General features: G+C 45.3%; 1 protein-coding gene across 1 annotated transcript in view; it reads right to left on the bottom strand.

Annotated features, from left to right (window-relative positions):
* The window catches only part of ROBO3 (roundabout guidance receptor 3), a 401,016-nt gene that overhangs the window by 147,510 nt on the left and 236,546 nt on the right, over window positions 1-16,960 (bottom strand). The window lies entirely within an intron of this gene.

Below are 16,960 nucleotides of genomic sequence, written 5' to 3'. Positions count from 1 at the left end.
CTGCATTATCGTGACATCTCCATCCCGGAGAGAGAGACGCTTCCTACAGAAACTTTCATCTCTTCTCTCCCTGATCTTCTGCAGTTTAAGTGGAGTTTAATTTTACTGATTGATTTTCCAATACAGACGAATGAATTATTCAATGGATCTAACTATTGGCGAGTGCGGCGGCCAATGTGGGAAATATTAATGGCATGACCTGCGTTTGATGAATCCTGACGAAACTCAAAGATGAAGATTTAGCATAAAAAATATCATCTGTATTGCAGAAGTTCCTGTAAGATAAGCCTGGTATTACAACAGTCAGGGAGGGCACTTTTTACTTTGCTGCTCACTTTCATGCTGTAACTTGTAGTTCACCAGCTTTATTATCGGACCATGTGCCTTCTCTACAAGAACATGCTCTTGTACCCAACACTTACAATATGGATAATAAGGAGAGATCAGATGGATTGTGGGGGAAGGAAGCTCATCATGTCACATATCGAAGTGATGGGTTACTAGGCAACATCATAAATTCAAAAGAAAGAATAATGGTGGTGAAGAAGAGAGTCAAACTAGGGTCATTATCCATGAAAAAGTGTAAGGCTATGTGCACATGGTGCGGATTCTGCAGCGGATCCGCAGCGGTTTTGGCCCTGCGGGTCTGCAGCAGATTTAGGTGTGTTGTACAGTACCATTGTTTTCAATGGTAAGCTGAAAAACGCTGTGCACATGCTGCGGATTTTTCCACGCGGATTTGCTGCGAGTTACAATCCGCAGCATGTCAATTTTTTGAGCGGATTCTGCTGCGGTTTCACACCTTATCCATTATGAGGTGTGAAACCGCAGGGCAAAACCGCAGGCTAATCCGCAGGTCTTTTGTCCTGCGGATTTACCTGCGGATTTTTCAACAAAATCTGCACAACCTAAAAACTACGTGTGCACATACCCTTACGAGGGGTCACAAGACTCGATAGATGACATATTGGGACAGAACTCTATGGAGCTGAAGTTTTATCAGCATTATATTGCACATAGATGTTGTAAACTACAACTCCCAGCAAGCCCTAACGGCTGCAGGCAGTCAGGCAATGATGGGGATTGCAATTTCCCCATGAGTCACAGATGGGCGATTACTGGAGTACACCGATTGATATGCCGCCTGCGGATCTGGTCAGGTGTGAATGCCTCCATACATCTGGTCATTTATCTCGTCGCTCTGTGTAATTCTCGTCCAATGTGTCTCTATACATCACTTATTCACACACTTCCTGTCTCTCCAGGCCCATATATCTCCTATCCTTCATGTCTTTCTAAATGTCTCCATTTTCTGTCCCTCTTTTTATCTCGTCTTTCCATAAAGATCCCTATATACAATGAATCGTTCAGCCTATAACTATCTCCCCTACCCCCCATAAACTGGAGCACTTGGCTGAGGACTACCGAGTTCTCGAACAGAAAGCCACTGCCAGATTGACCTGTCCTCCTCCAGACTCCACTGTCTTCCTCTAGACTCCTGTCCTCCCTCCTCCTCCACTCTTTTGTCCATCCTTCTCCAGACTCCTCTGTCCTCCCTCCTTCTCCAGACTCCTCTGTCCTCCCTCATCCTCCAGACTCCTCTCTGTTCTCCCTCATCCTCCAGACTCCTCTCTGTTCTCCCTCATCCTCCAGACTCCTCTCTGTTCTCCCTCATCCTTCAGACTCCTCTCTGTTCTCCCTCATCCTCCAGACTCCTCTCTGTTCTCCCTCATCCTCCAGACTCCTCTCTGTTCTCCCTCATCCTCCAGACTCCTCTGTTCTCCCTCATCCTCCAGACTCCTCTCTGTTCTCCCTCTTCCTCCAGACTCCTCTGTCCTCCCTCCTTTTCCAGACTCCTCTGTCCTCCCTCCTTCTCCAGACTCACTCTTCTGTCCTATGGGTCCTATGGCTGCCTGTCAGTTGAGTTGATCTATAGGGTTATTCTATAGGTCTGTCCATTCTCTGAGTCATCTGTAGGCTTGTCCAGTTGTTGAGTTGCTCTCTAGGTCTGTTAGTCTTCATCTCTCTATATCTGTGTGTCCATCCTAGGATCTCTCAATAAGTTTTGTCCTTTTCTCCCTCATGGCTCTCTTAGATATCTCTCCTCTAGACTCCTCACTATAATTCCTCTTTCCACCCAGGGCTCCCGTAGCATCCAGGTCACAGTCCACCCCACACCTCGTCACAAATAGAATAATCAGGATTTCGGTTACTGTGCACCAGGCAGTGGGACATTTTACTGTAATCTTCCGGCGTTTATCCTCTGAGCCGGTGTTTTACAGTTCAGCTCTACACTTGGCTTCCACCATTGCTTGTTTGTTTCATGCACATCTGTAAAACGTCTAAACTTGTGAGAGAAATGCACAAATTAGAGGGCAAGAAGCGAGCAGGAAACAGAAAACCCCCCAAAGTGTCATCAGTGGTGAGCTAACAAAATGGATGTTCATTAAGGAGTTATAAAACACGGGAGATTAGCCATCCTATTGACCTTTTGCCTTTTGATGTTTTATTGGCTCTGGGCCCAGGAGTTATTCAGTAATCTACAAGGTGAATGCTGTAAAATTAATTTGCACCATAAACAGACAGGTAAATGCTTCTCCCAGTCCCACAACGTCCTCAGAATCTCGTGGCTGAGTGTTATTACCATCTTTGATTATTGAATAAGATACAAAAATATGTGTAGTGTAAATAAATGAGCAAGCTTTTCCAGGAGTCCATAAAGATCGACAAACATGGCTTACTGAGGAAAATGGATTAATGTCACAATTTACACTTGTCTTCTACCAATCTGCCGCATCTTTGGGAGACATTTATAGTCCTGAGATTAGGAAGAAAATGGAAAAATCCAGGGCAGATTTTAAGGCTGATTGGACTGTGTAGTAATGGAAACATCTGTAGCGAATCTAGAAATATCTACTTCAGAGAGGTCTTAGCTGGCATCACTGAAAATCACATTTACATCACATCACAGTAAGAACCTTAAGTTAGAGCTATACATCGGGAGGATTGATGGAAGACTGCAACAAATCTTCATGTGTAGCCACATAGTGGAAATCTTCACAGGTAGACCCCATTGTCCAAACCAAAGCATATTAAAGTTATATGTAATCAATATGCACAAGAATATAGAGTATTATATATATATATACTGTATATACACATACACACACTATGTTATGGACCTACATTGCAAAACTAAAGTGTTAAACAGTGCTAGTCGACTGCAGCAAAACCACAAATGGAGGAAGCATCACATATGGCATTGGATGGCTTTGAATGGATAGGTATGCCCGGTCAAGACTTAATTTGCGGAGTCGCCGGCTATGGGGTGAGCCCTATTCCATACAGCTGAGCCCTATTCCCTAAATGTTCTATGCCAGAATATGACAAGAGAAGAGTCACTCAACTAAGTAAAGAGAAATGTCAGTACATTACTGTAAGATATAAAGGTCAGTCATTCCGCAAAATTGCTACAACCTTCAAGGTATCCTAAAATGCGTTCATGAAAGTAATAAATCGCTATGATGAAACTGGTTCTCATGAGAACTGTCCCAGGAAAAGACAAACAATAATTCACTATGCTGTAGAGGAGAAGTTCATCAGAGTTACCGGCCTCAGAAAACACAAATTGGCAGAACCTTGTATAACAGCCCTCATAAATTACGTACAAATAAAGTAGCCGACACATCCCAACACCAAGCATCTGAAGGAGGCAAGAAGCTGTGTAGGAATATGTTTAGTGCAACAACTCCATTCCTGTCTATGAGTGTTTAGTTGCTAGATTTGTATGCTGTTTATAGAGTTAAAAAAAACAAAGGCTCACACAGGGAGAGCATGTGACTGTATTTCCTGTTTTCCTGTATCTGTGTATGAGAGAAGCAGCCTGCTGTAGATGCTGCACAGATAGAAATACACAAATGATTTATTCCTGACCTATTAAGCTTATCATATATTGTTCCTGTCTGTTCCTGAATAAAGAAGCTCTGTTGACACACGCTTGGAGAATATCCTTAATAATCCACTGCCAACAAGCTGCCTCTATTCAAATGGCTGCAAAGAATCAACCATTGAGTACCTCAAACAAGAAGTTACTTTTTTGGGACATGCAACGCAAGTGCTGGCCAGCATGGTGCATGGGGGCAGAAGTGGGAGGGTGGGGAGGACTTTGCTGATGACATGGTCAGTGATTTATTTCATAATCAAGACAAACATCACCAGCATGATCACCAGCGTTCTGCAGCGACCAGCATCCCATCTGGTCTGCCCTTAGTGGGATCATCATTTGTAACAGAACAATGACCCAAAAGCCCTCTAGTGAATGCAAGAGCTGTGACCAAGAAGGAGAGGGATGTAGGCTGTGTCAGATGACATGGCCACCACAATCACCTGATCTGACCCCAATGGAGATGATTTTGGATAAGTTGGTTGCAAACTGAAGGTAAAGTAGTCGACAAGTGCTCAGCACCTCTGGGAACTCCTCCAAGACCATTGGAAGCCTCCAGGGGGCGACCTGATGAAGCTGCGGAGAGAATGAGGAGGGGTGTAAAGGGGTCACTGATGTAACAGGGGGACACCAGGAGGAATCCGAGGTGTAACATTCTGGAATGTGTCACATATTTTTCTTTATTCCTTGTTTCTATATGTGCTCCTTCCTTCCTTTGTGGTTTTGCTGCCCTTAGTCTGAATCTATAATGTGCATATTCCAATAAAAAAAATCAAAACCATTGCATGATTAGATTTGTCTAAACCTTTGAATGGTCCTGTATATATTAGCTAAGTCACATAAATAACATTTTTAAGCATGTGCACAATGTACTTTGTATATATAATTTTTTTTCTTTTTGAGGTGCAGGTATATTACAGCAAGGTGCCTGGCATACATCAAAAAGGAAAGAAAAGGAAATGCTTTTTCACACACTGTGTCAATGGGGCTTGTGTGTATGATTGGACCATTTCCGCAGTATACACCGAATGTAGGGTACGAAGAGATAGAATCAGGCCCTAATCTGTTGTGTATGCTTATAGCGTGTGCATTTTTTATCAGCAATTTTCTCTGAAAATAGAAATCTGTGTTTTAGTGTCTGTGTGTGAATCGTTTTTCTTTACGTCTTCTGATACAATCTGTGCGTCAGTCAGAGTCTCCTTGCTTCTGTCGTCCTTGCTGCACATTAAGTGTCTCCTCCAGACTCAGTAAATTAGAGTCACTTTCTCTTTGTCGCTGGCAGAGATGAGATTTCATTCTCCATAACAGGTGAATAACCGCCTATGAACAATGACATCTCAAATATTTGAGGAAGGTAATTATTGAACCTGCAGCAGAGTAAACAGCCCCCGCCGCAGCTGCCCCTGTACCGTGATGCCCCCCATCCTCTGATAGAGGCGGCTTTCATCTTGTCTGTGAGCCCCCCTCCGCTGACCCCACAATGTGATTATACTTTCAATTATTCACTCTCACAGCAGAGACTTCAGCACAGACAATCTGAGCACATGTGCCGAGCGCAGAACACGGAGCGCACAGGTCATACGTGATCGCTGCGCCTTGGTGACACATAGGACAACATAGCGGCCTGATCAGTAATTTGGAACATAACTAAACATTCAATCTGACAGCGACGGAAGATATGAACACAATATGTCCGCGTCACAGACCCAGCACTTCTACTTTTATTTTCAGATTGAGGTTATACAATTAGTTGGGAAGTCATGCACAGCCTCAGCCTAAAAGAAGAAATATATTGCGTAGTGACCTTAAGAATGAGACTGATATATCTGTCAAATAAAATAAGGGATGGTTTTTCAGAAATAGTCTATTGTTATAAATCTTGCTTGCTTACTTGAGAGTGCCAAGTCCAATATAGTATTCAGATGGCAATTCACAATAGTCAAGCCCCAGATGAAGCAACAGAGGGTGAAACCTGGGTAAGGCAGCAGGTTACACCTGCCGATGTTGTAAAATGTTACTGTATATGTGCATTTTTTGTCTTAGGCTATGTGCACACGTTGCGGATTCCGCTGCGTTTTTTTCCGCGCGGAAACGCAGGTAAAACCGCAGGTAAAGTGACCTGCGGTTTTGCTGCGTTTTGGCCTGCGGTTTCACACCTCTACTATGTTAAAGGTGTGAAACCGCAGCAGAATCAGCAGAAATAATTGACATGCTGCGGAAAAAAAGCCGCAGCAAAACCGCGCAGAAAAAACCGCAGCGTGAGCACTGCGGTTTTGAAAACCCATAGGCTAACATGGTAAAGTACCATGTCTGCGGAACTGCTGCGGTTCCGCAGGGCCAAAACCGCAGCGGAACCGCAGCAAAAACCGCAGCGTGTGCACATAGCCTTAAGATTCCTACTACCAAACCTAATGGAGAGAGTGGGTGCACACAGCCACAAGCAGTGAGTAAGGGTGTGTGCACACGTAAGCGTTTTTTTAAGCGTTTTTACTGGCAAAAATCGCTTAAAAATGCTTAAAAGAAGCATCGCATTCATTTTAATGAATTCTGCACTTTTTGTGCATATTGATGCATTTTTTTTCTGTGAAAAAAACACAACGCGGTAAGAAATGCAGCATGCTCATTAATTTCGCGGAAAAATCTGCATTTCTAACTATTTTCTATGAGACCGGGGACGCTCCGGAAAAAAAACGCGCAAAAAGTGCGCGGAAAAAGCGCGCAAAAAAAAGTCCGGTTTTCAGTCAGAAATTTTCTGCATAAGTGGGTACATAGCCTAAAAGTGATTTGATAATAATTTTACTCCTACATAAGAGGAGTTGCATCTAACAAAGAACCTTCTTCTCTGCATGTGATGTCCATACCTGTAACCACCAGGGATCTGCTCGCTCATCCTTATACCTGTAATCACCAGCAATCTGCTTGCTCCTACTTATTTATATAACCGTCTGGGATCTGCTCGCTTGTCCTCACATCTGTAACCGCCTGAGATCTGTTCAGTTGTCCTAACACTTGTATCAACCTGAGATTGGCTAGGTCGTCCTCACACCTGTAACCACCTGAGATCTCATCGCTTGTCCTCACACCTGTAACCACCTAAGATCTGCTTGCTCATGATCACACTTTTTACCACCTGAGATCTGCTTGCTTGTCCTCATATCTGTAACCACCTGAGATCTGCTTGCTTGTCGTCATATCTGTAACCACCTGAGATCTGCTCGGTCATCCTCACACCTGTAACCACATGAGATCTGCTCACTCATCCTCACTCCTGTAACCACCTTAGATCTCCTCGCTTGTCCTCACACCTGTAACCACCTGAGATCTCTTTGCTTCTCCTCACATCTGTAACCGCCTGAGATCTGCTCAGTTGTCCTATCACTTGTAACCACCTGAGATCTGCTAGGTCGTGCTAACACCTGTAACCACCTGAGATCTCATCGCTTGTCCTCAAACCTGTAACCACCTGAGATCTGCTCACTCGTCCTCACACCTGTAACCACCTGAGATCTGCTAGGTCATCTTCACCCATGTAACCACCTGAGATCTGCTTGGTCGTCCTCACACGTGTAACCACCTGAGATCTGGAGATCTGCTTGGTTGTTCTCACATCTGTAACCGCCTGAGATCTGTTCGGTCATCCTCACACCTGTAACCACCTGAGATCTCATTGCTTGTCCTCACACCTGTAAAAACCTGAGACATGATCGGTTGTCCTAACACTTGTAACCAACTGAGATCTGCTAGGTCGTGCTAACACCTGTAACCACCTGAGATCTCCTCGCTTGTCCTCACACCTGTAAAAACCTGAGATCTGATCGGTTGTTCTAACACTTGTAACCATCTGAGATCTGCTAGGTCGTGCTAACACCTGTAACCACCTGAGATCTCCTAGCTTGTCCTCACACCTGTAAAAACCTGAGATCTGATCGGTTGTCCTAACACTTGTAACCACCTGAGATCTGCTAGGTCGTGCTAACACCTGTAACCACCTGAGATCGGCTTGCTCGTCCTCACACGTTACCACCTGAGATCTGATCACTCGTCCTCACACCTGTAACCACCTGAGATCTGCTTGGCCATCCTCACACCTGTAACCACCTGAGATCTGGAAATCTGCTTGGTTGTTCTCACATCTGTAACCGCCTGAGATCTGCTTGGTCATCCTCACACCTGTAACTACCTGAGATCTCCTCGCTTGTCCTCACACCTGTAAAAAACTGAGATCTGATTGGTTGTCCTAACACTTGTAAACACCTGAGATCTGATTGCTCGTCCACACCTGTAACCACCTGAGGTCTCCTCGCTTGTCCTCCCATGTGTAACCACCTGAGATCTCATCGCTTGCTCTCATGCCTGTAACCACCTGAGATCGGCTTGCTTGTCCTCACATGTTACCACCTGAGATCTGCTCGCTTGTCCTCACATCTGGAACCACCTGAGATCTGCTTGGTCATCCTCACACCTGTAACCACCTGAGATCTGCTTGCACGTCTTCACACGTGTAACCACCTGAGATCTCATGGCTTGCTCTCACGCCCATAACCACCTGAGATCGGCCTGCTCGTCCTCACATGTTACCACCTGACATCTGCTTGGTCTTTCTCACACCTGTAACCACCTGAGATCTGCTTGGTCATCCTTACACGTGTAACCACCTGAGATCTGAAGATATGCTTGCTTGTCCTCACATCTGTAACCACCTGAGATCTCCTCCCTTGTCCTCACACCTGTAACCACCTGAGATCTGCTCGCACGTCCTCACACGTGGAACCACCTGAGATCTGCTCACTTGTCCTCACACATTTAACCACCTGAAATCTGCTTGCTCATCCTCACACGTGTACCACCTGAGATCTGCCGGGTTGTCCTCACATCTGCAACCACTTGAGATCTACTCACTTGTCCTCACACATGTAAGCAATTGAAAACTCCTCGCTTATTCCCATATTTGTAACCACCTGAGATCTACTCACTCATCCTCACACATGTAACCACTTGAAATCTGCTTGCTCATCCTCACATCTGTAACCGCCTGAGATCTGCTCGGTTGTCCTCACACGTGCAACCACCTGAGATCTGCTCACTCGTCCTCACAACTATAAACACCTGAGATCTGCTCGGTCATCCTCACATTTGTTACCCACATGCTCATCCTCACAGGTTTAACCATCTGAGATCTGCTTGCTTGTCCTGACACTTGTAACCACCTGAGATCTAGTTGCTCGTCCTCACACGTGTAAGCATCTGACATATGCTCACTTATTGTCGTACCTGTAACCACCTAAGATCTGTTCGCTCATCCTCACATGTGTAACCACCTGAAATTTGTTTGCTCATGCTCACTCGTGCAACCACCTGAGAACTGCTCGCTCGTCCTCACGCATGTAACCATCTGACATCTGCTCGCTTATCCTCATACTAGTAACCAAATGATATCTGTTTGCTCATCCTCATACAGTATATGTAACCACTTGAGATCTGCTCGCTCGTACTCACACTTGTAATGCTTGCTCTCACACGTGCAACCACCTGCACCTGAGATCTGCTCGCTCGTCCTCATATCTATAACCACTGAGATCTGCTCACTCGTCCTCAAACGTGCAACCATCTGAGATTTCCTCGCTCGTCCTCACACATGCATCCATCTGAGATATGCTAGCTTGGCCTCACAAGTGCAACCACCTGCGCCTGAGATCTGCTCGCTTGTCCTCACATGTAACCAACTGAGATCTGCTAGCTCGTCCTCATACCTGTAACCACCGAGATCTGCTCACTCATCCTCAAACATGCAACAACCTGAGATCTGCTCTCTCGTCCTCACACATGCATCCATCTGAGATATGCTAGCTTGCCCTCACACGTGAACCCACCTGCGCCTGAGATCTGCTCGCTCGTCCTCACACATGTAACCATCTGAGATCTGCTCGCTCATCCTCAAACGTGTAGCCACCTGAGATCTGTTTCCTTGTCCTCACACGTGTAACCATCTGACATCTGCTCGCTTATCCTAATACCAGTAACCAAATGATATCTGTTTGCTCGTACTCACATGTGATTACCTGTAATCACCAGAAATCTGCTTGCTCCTACTTATTTATATAACCGCCTGGGATCTGTTCGCTTGTCCTCACATCTGTAACTGCCTGAAATCTGCTTGGTCGTCCTCACACCTTTAACCACCTGAGATCTATTTACTCGTCCTCACACCTGTAACTACCTGAACTGCTTGCTTGTTTTCACACGTGTAACCACCTGATCTGCTCGCTCATCTTTACACTCGTAACTGCCTGAGATCTGCTCGCTTGTCCTCATACCTGTAAAAAAAAAAATGATATCTGTTTGCTTATCATCTCACTGATTCATCTGCCATTATGTTACTATGATTACCTCTATTTTCGGCCTTACGCTCCGGCTATTTTGCTTCCTGATTTATTTTTATTATTGGGCAGATATAATGGTGGTAGATTGTTATCGAGCCATTTGTATAGAAAATGGAAACAATTTTCCCCTCCGGTGCAGGAATGTGATTAGATGGATAATGTTCTGGGATCAATCTTACTCTCTGCTTGTGGAATAATTAAGAATCTGACTGAAGAATGAAATAGTAGAAAAAAAATAAGGACACAGAGAAATGTACTGTGATCTACAACCAGATCAGCATAGCTCACTCCTGAAATACTCTGGCTGTGTACATTTCTCTTTGCAGTTTGGCTCCCTTTTCATAATTTTATTTGGTTTACAGTTTTTGTCTTTTCAAAGCTATTTTGGAGTATTTACTTCCAGGGACCTGCAGATGAGAGCTATAAACTAACAAAAGTTTTGTACATGAAATGTAATGCGCCCCCCCCAATCTGATGAAGGTGTTCCATTACTAAATATAGGGCTCGAGATGCCAATACTGGTGATTGACAAGGTTGCAGACTTCATGAAGACATCACAGATTCCTACAACCACTTGGCACCATGTTCCGGAGGTACCATCATCCTTGTAAGCAACTGCAATGCTGTGGGAAAAAATCAGCGCAAAATAGGGTCTTATCCGGTGGATATTTCAAAGTTCTGCTTAGGTTATACTGACCTAATATATCCATTATTAGAGCGAAAATTAGCAGGGAAATGTCAGCAGGTGACCATATCAAGCTTGGAATGAAAGGAATATTGTGGATATTATCCGCCCTGCTGAATAAAATTCCAATCCAGATGAGTGAAAGATGGTGGTTTATTCTAGGCATTTCAAAGCATTTTATTACTTCTTCATCAGGAATTTACCACTTGTATATCATCCTTTTAAGAAAACCTTCCAGCATAATAACCATAGACATAAAGGGGGATTTATAGCATTCGTGCCCCACTTGGTTTGTGGCAACCAGGCCTTTGTCTGTGAAGCAGTCAAATGGCTTCCCTCTCTTAGACTTGGCCTACTAAGCAGGGTGAATCTCCAGTTTTGGCACTTAGCCCACAAGTCTCCTAATGTCCAGACCAGCATCGGCCTTCATCCCAGAGCAATATTCTCAGGTATGACAACCACAACTCCAGTAGATGCCACATGCAGAGGATCTACACTCATCTACAGATGCAAGCCTTCTCTTCTAGCCACTCATTACTGCTTTTCCCAGCAACTTCCTTGTAACAAGACTGTGGGCACCAAGACTTGCCAATGACAAGACACACAGGGAAATGAGGAAAATGTACTCGTAGCACCTATGGTGCTGACAGAATACTTATGGTGAGGAACAATCCACAAAAGTACAGAGCAAAACTCTAGAGCCAGTCTCTTGATATTTTAGACTAGTGTAGCAAAAGCAATTTAATTTGTTGGGAATGCGAACAGCAGGACAACGTTCTCCCACAGGATTGTATGATAGAATTGGTACACTGTATCTAAAATTACACATTCATGTGCCATAAGTGCTAACTGGAGGATACACTGTTTAGCATCCTTACATATTCACACATAGCATATTGGACTGAGACATTTCTGAAACAGTTCTACACGTCTGAATATGGTTTGTAAAGAAAATCCATGTACTTGTAGCAGATGTATCCACATTCAGATGTGTGGAATGGATATGTAGCTGCAGAAACGTTTGTAATAAATCTGCTTTGTGCGCACATATTCCAGTCAATAACCGATAATACTGTGATGCAACCAATACATCAGTGGAACAAACATCCAGAAAAGCACATCATCACTGGTACAACCATCCGGAAAAGCACATCATCACTGTCCCATCCAGCCAGAAAAGCGCATAATCAATGGCACATCCAGCCGGAAGAGCACATCATCACTAGCACATCCAACCAGAAGAGTGCATCATCATTGGCACATCCAGCTGGAAGAGCACATCATCACTGGCACATCCAACCGGAAGAGCGCATCATCTTTGGCACATCCAGCCAGAAGAGTGCATCATCATTGGCACATCCAGCTGGAAGAGCACATCACTGGCGCATCCAGCCAGAAGAGGGCATCATCATTGGCACATCAAGCTGGAAGAGCACATCATCATTGGCACATCCAGCTGGAAGAGCACATCATCACTGGCGCATTCAGCCGGAAGAGCGCATCATCATTGGCACATCCAGCTGGAAGAGCACATCATCACTGGCGCATTCAGCCGGAAGAGCGCATCATCATTGGCACATCCAGCTGGAAGAGCACATCATCACTGTCACATCCAACCGGAATAGCGCATCATCACTGGCACATCCAGCCGGAAGAGCGCATCATCACTGGCACATCCAGCCAGAAGAGCGCATCATCACTGGCACATCCAGCCAGAAGAGCGCATCATCACTAGCACATCCAGTCGGAAGAGACCACCATCACTGGCACATCCAGCCATAAGAGTCCATCATCAATAGCACATCCAGCCGGAAGAGTGTGTGGCGCCCCGGAGACTCGGTCGCCACAGAGGTACTGCACCTCCTCCTGAGGTGTGGTGCCCCACCATCCAGGTAAGTTGGAGGCTCCTGACCATGCTCCAACACTCGCATCCCACACAACACAGTAGATCAGCAAAGCCACATTGCGCCTCCCTGCTTGGAGTGTAGCAGAGCACCTTTGGTGGCTCCCTGCTTGGAACATGAAACATGCTGGGAGGCTGGTGGAGTTTAGAATACATAAAAGAGCGGGAAGGTATAGGATTTGAGGTCAGTCAGTCAGTGAGTGAGAGGAAGTCACTCAGAGAGGAGTGAGGGAAGAAGATCCCTGAGAGAGGGATGGAGGAAGGAGGTGCTGCAGCAGACCTCTGTGACCTGGGTCTGCTGGCACGGGAAAGGAAAGAAGGAGAAAGACATTGAACTGAAACCTGCTCTTCCAAAAGAAGGAGAGATTAGTACGGAACGAAGGAGTAAAAGGGAACAGAGGACGTGGGTTAGGAGAGAACCCTGCCTAGAAGTTCTAAGCGCAAGGCCGGGGCCCGATCCCCGAGGTTGTATGGACACTAATGGTTCTGCAGCAGACACCGGTGGAGTAGTGGGCTGTAAATGCACTACTCCCATCTAAGACTTGGGGGCACAAAAGCAACATTGATAGTGAGTCGGGATTCAGGAGTAAGGAGTCCCCGAAGCAGGCTACAGCTGTCTGCCGTACAAGTAGAGTTCTTGGGAACATCTGTCAGGAGGAACTCCAGTGTAACTCAGTACTAGGAGATCTTCACACTTAAAGGCGCTATAAGAGGAGACGTTCAGAAAGGTACATGTTGGCGGAGCATTGGAAGGGTGCATTCCATCTGGCCTGGAGATTGATTGAGTCTCTGACCCGGAGGACACAGTACGGAGGCGGGCACCTGTGTGTACTACAGACTGTGAGTAAAGCTTTGGAACTACAAGGCCTGGTGTCCTCCATTGATTCTTGTGCCTACACACCCAGCACTGCTACATCCGAGTACCAGCTACTACACTGCCTGCGCCCCTCAGCTACCCCCCACATCTACACTGCCCTGGGACTACAGCTCCACCTGTGGGGAGCTTCACCATCTTGGCTGCAACACACCACCAGTCCCAGAGGATCTGCATGCAGCGTCGGCTTAACATCTCCCTTGCCAAACACCACAGGTGGCGTCACAAACTATTCATCAATTCTATTTCATTGTTCTTTCACCCCTTTTTGCAATGGAGCCCCAGGGCCACGGACCGGGTCACAGCTCCCGTGACAACTCCCATTGAGATCAACGGGCCCGGTGCCGAGTACCCCCCACAGTCCTGGCCGGGGCGCTCCAAGTGCATCATCACTAGCACATCCAGTCGGAAAAGAGACCATCATCACTGGCACATCCAGTCGTAAGAGTCCATCATCAATAGCACATCCAGCCGGAAGAGTGCATCGTCACTGGCAAATCCAGAGGGAAAAGCGCAATCATCACTGGCACATCCGGTCGTAAGAGAGCAATCATCACTGGCATGCACCATGCTCATGACTATGGTGTGGATGTTGAACAATGGCCAAGAAAATACTCAAATTCACTACAGTGAGTCAAATGGAGATCGGCTGTGCACAGCTAGGGCGTTTCCACTGATTGCACTTTAATCCACACATATTGGGAAGGTCCAACTAGTGAGAGGTTTTTGAGGAAAATATAGTCATGAATGTGAAACATGGTATCAAAACAATTCAGGACCAAAGTTACTAAAAACTTCTAAAGGACTGATATGGGGAAATCTGATCGACTTCAAACATCCAACAGGAAATGCAGATTAGTTGTTTCCGATAATAGATACAATGTTGCAAGTTGGTGACTACATTTTTCTGTAGGTTTAATGTATAAGAATAATTGAGAAGTTATAGTAAGAGGATATGAGAATGTCATCAGTAATCATGTTTGGAAATGTCCAAGGAGGTGGATACTTCTTATAAGCATTTTCACCAGGTTCTTTTACTCTCCAGTGGTGGGCAATGTCCACCTTTCCACCGGGAATTATAAACCACAACTTGACATTACATAGCTACACACAAGCCCTTCCTGCTTTATGTCTAGACTTCCGCCACGCTGGAAGTCGCAGGTATCAGCCATATCTAAAATTGTGGGAATTTCTACTAATGGGACCTGAAAAATAAAACAAAAAAAAACTTGTCGGTCACTTAGGAGCCATTTTAAGGGCAAACAAGAAGACAAATGGCTCTGGAGCTCCAGAATAATCCCGAAAGGGATAAACATTTACAAGGTTAAGTCCCGATTATCTCTTGACTTGTCAGGAGCCGCTGTCTGTATAGAAAGCATCTGTTGCTGCAGCCAAGATATGAAGCAATTATTACAGGAGGAATTCTAGCAGGAATCTCACGTCCATTAGTGCACTGATGGATTATTACAGACACTGGCGCACGGTTTACAGGGAGTTATGAGAAACGTTTCCTAATCAGTAAAATATGGAACGTTGCAGTTTTCTCTCATTACGCAGATACAAAGACGGATGGAGAGCATCAGACAGCCTCCCTGTCTGCTGATGTTATCATAATTGGATGCCAATTGATACTGTACCATTTCTGTACACAAATTTTCTTAAAATCAGATGATTGTAACATTTTCAAGATTTTTACTTATTGTCACTGAATACAGAAGTCAAAACTGAAACCCTTTCTTGCCCTCACTCTGTTCATAGAGCTGTTTGTTACCGTGGGTCATTGTAAGGCTCTGTTCACATGTGGATTAGAAACCACAACACATCACACACAAACTGCCGCACCCCACTTACAATGGGTTTGTGTCAAATATGATGGGTTCTGCAAGGCGGGACAAAGCCGGATGCCCTTGTCACAGACATATCCAGATTAGACTTATTCTCATGACTCACCAGTTATTACAAAGATGAGATGAGCAGGAGCCTGGTCCACATCGGTTGTCCATGGGCATGGAAACAGAGGCCTGTACACCTCACCGGCATCCGGCACCTCTTCTGACTAGTGGGCAACGGGCAATGTTAGATGTGAGTCACAATGAAGATGTGCCTGGCCTTACAAGAGGCTCCACGGATCCCGGAAGCTAAGAGGAGGTTCTCAGGTCTGGCAGCCATCGACTACTGATGTGTGTCCACTGGACCAGAGTCCTGCAAATCTCTTTGCTCAACTCGAGTTTTCAACTAATGTAAAGTTTGCAATCAATGACAGCAAGCAGATCTCAAAGTGCAGGGTGTGACTGACAACCCCTACATTGGATGGAGAGTTCACACGTTGCGTCTTTGCAGCTTTTTTTAATGCAAATTTTAAGCTGCGTTTTACAGTACCAGCAAAGTCTATAAGATTTCTGAAATCTCCTGCACACACTTTGCTTTTATTTTCCTGACTGATTTGAAAAACTGCTGCATTTTGGAAAACTGCAGAATGTCCCTTCTTTCAGCGTTTTTTCTGCGTATTTGCAGAGTTTTTCGCCCATAGGAAACAATGGGTAAGTGAAAAAACAGCAAAAAAACAAAAGATATCCATTTTTGCTGTGTTTTTGGTCCAGAAACCTTAAGGGTGTTAAATCAGGATTTTTATTTTTTTGGGGGGGGCACTAAACATCAGCACGCACAAGAGACGCAGCGAAACCTACTTTTCTTTGTAGCAGCTTCGAGCAGGTTTTGCCTGAAGAAAAAAGATGCAGCAAAAATGCAAAGTGTAAACATAGCCTTAGTCTCCCCGCCGCCCCGACTCGATATTACGGCTAAGTTTTCTCAGTACGTAAAATCCGACGTGGACAAACAATAAAGGAGTTGCCTGGAAACCGCGACACTTTGGTGACTGGTAATAACAGTCCGCAGAACAGCTGCGCCATACAGAGGCGCTCCTGGGAATTATTAGAGTCTACAAACTGGGAGAAGGTGTCCGGTCACCCTGCAAGGGGAGGGGCTTAAAATGTGGGCGGGGTAAGAAAATAAACTAATTAGGTCAGCAAGAATTTGGAATTAATGGAAGAAACAGAAGACAAACTGCCACCGTGTCCATACACAGCCGTACACATGCATCTTCCACACTTGCCTGAGTAACAGATGTCTCCAATATGGAGGAACTGGCCGGAGATCTCTGTATCTGCAGATGTGT

Source organism: Dendrobates tinctorius, unplaced genomic scaffold (genome assembly GCF_039654945.1).
Source record: "Dendrobates tinctorius isolate UK_male_01 unplaced genomic scaffold, ASM3965494v1 ptg000086l, whole genome shotgun sequence".
NCBI classification, from domain to species: Eukaryota; Metazoa; Chordata; class Amphibia; order Anura; family Dendrobatidae; genus Dendrobates; species Dendrobates tinctorius.
Note: the sequence above shows the minus strand (reverse complement) of the source record. Positions and strands in the feature narration are given on the sequence as shown.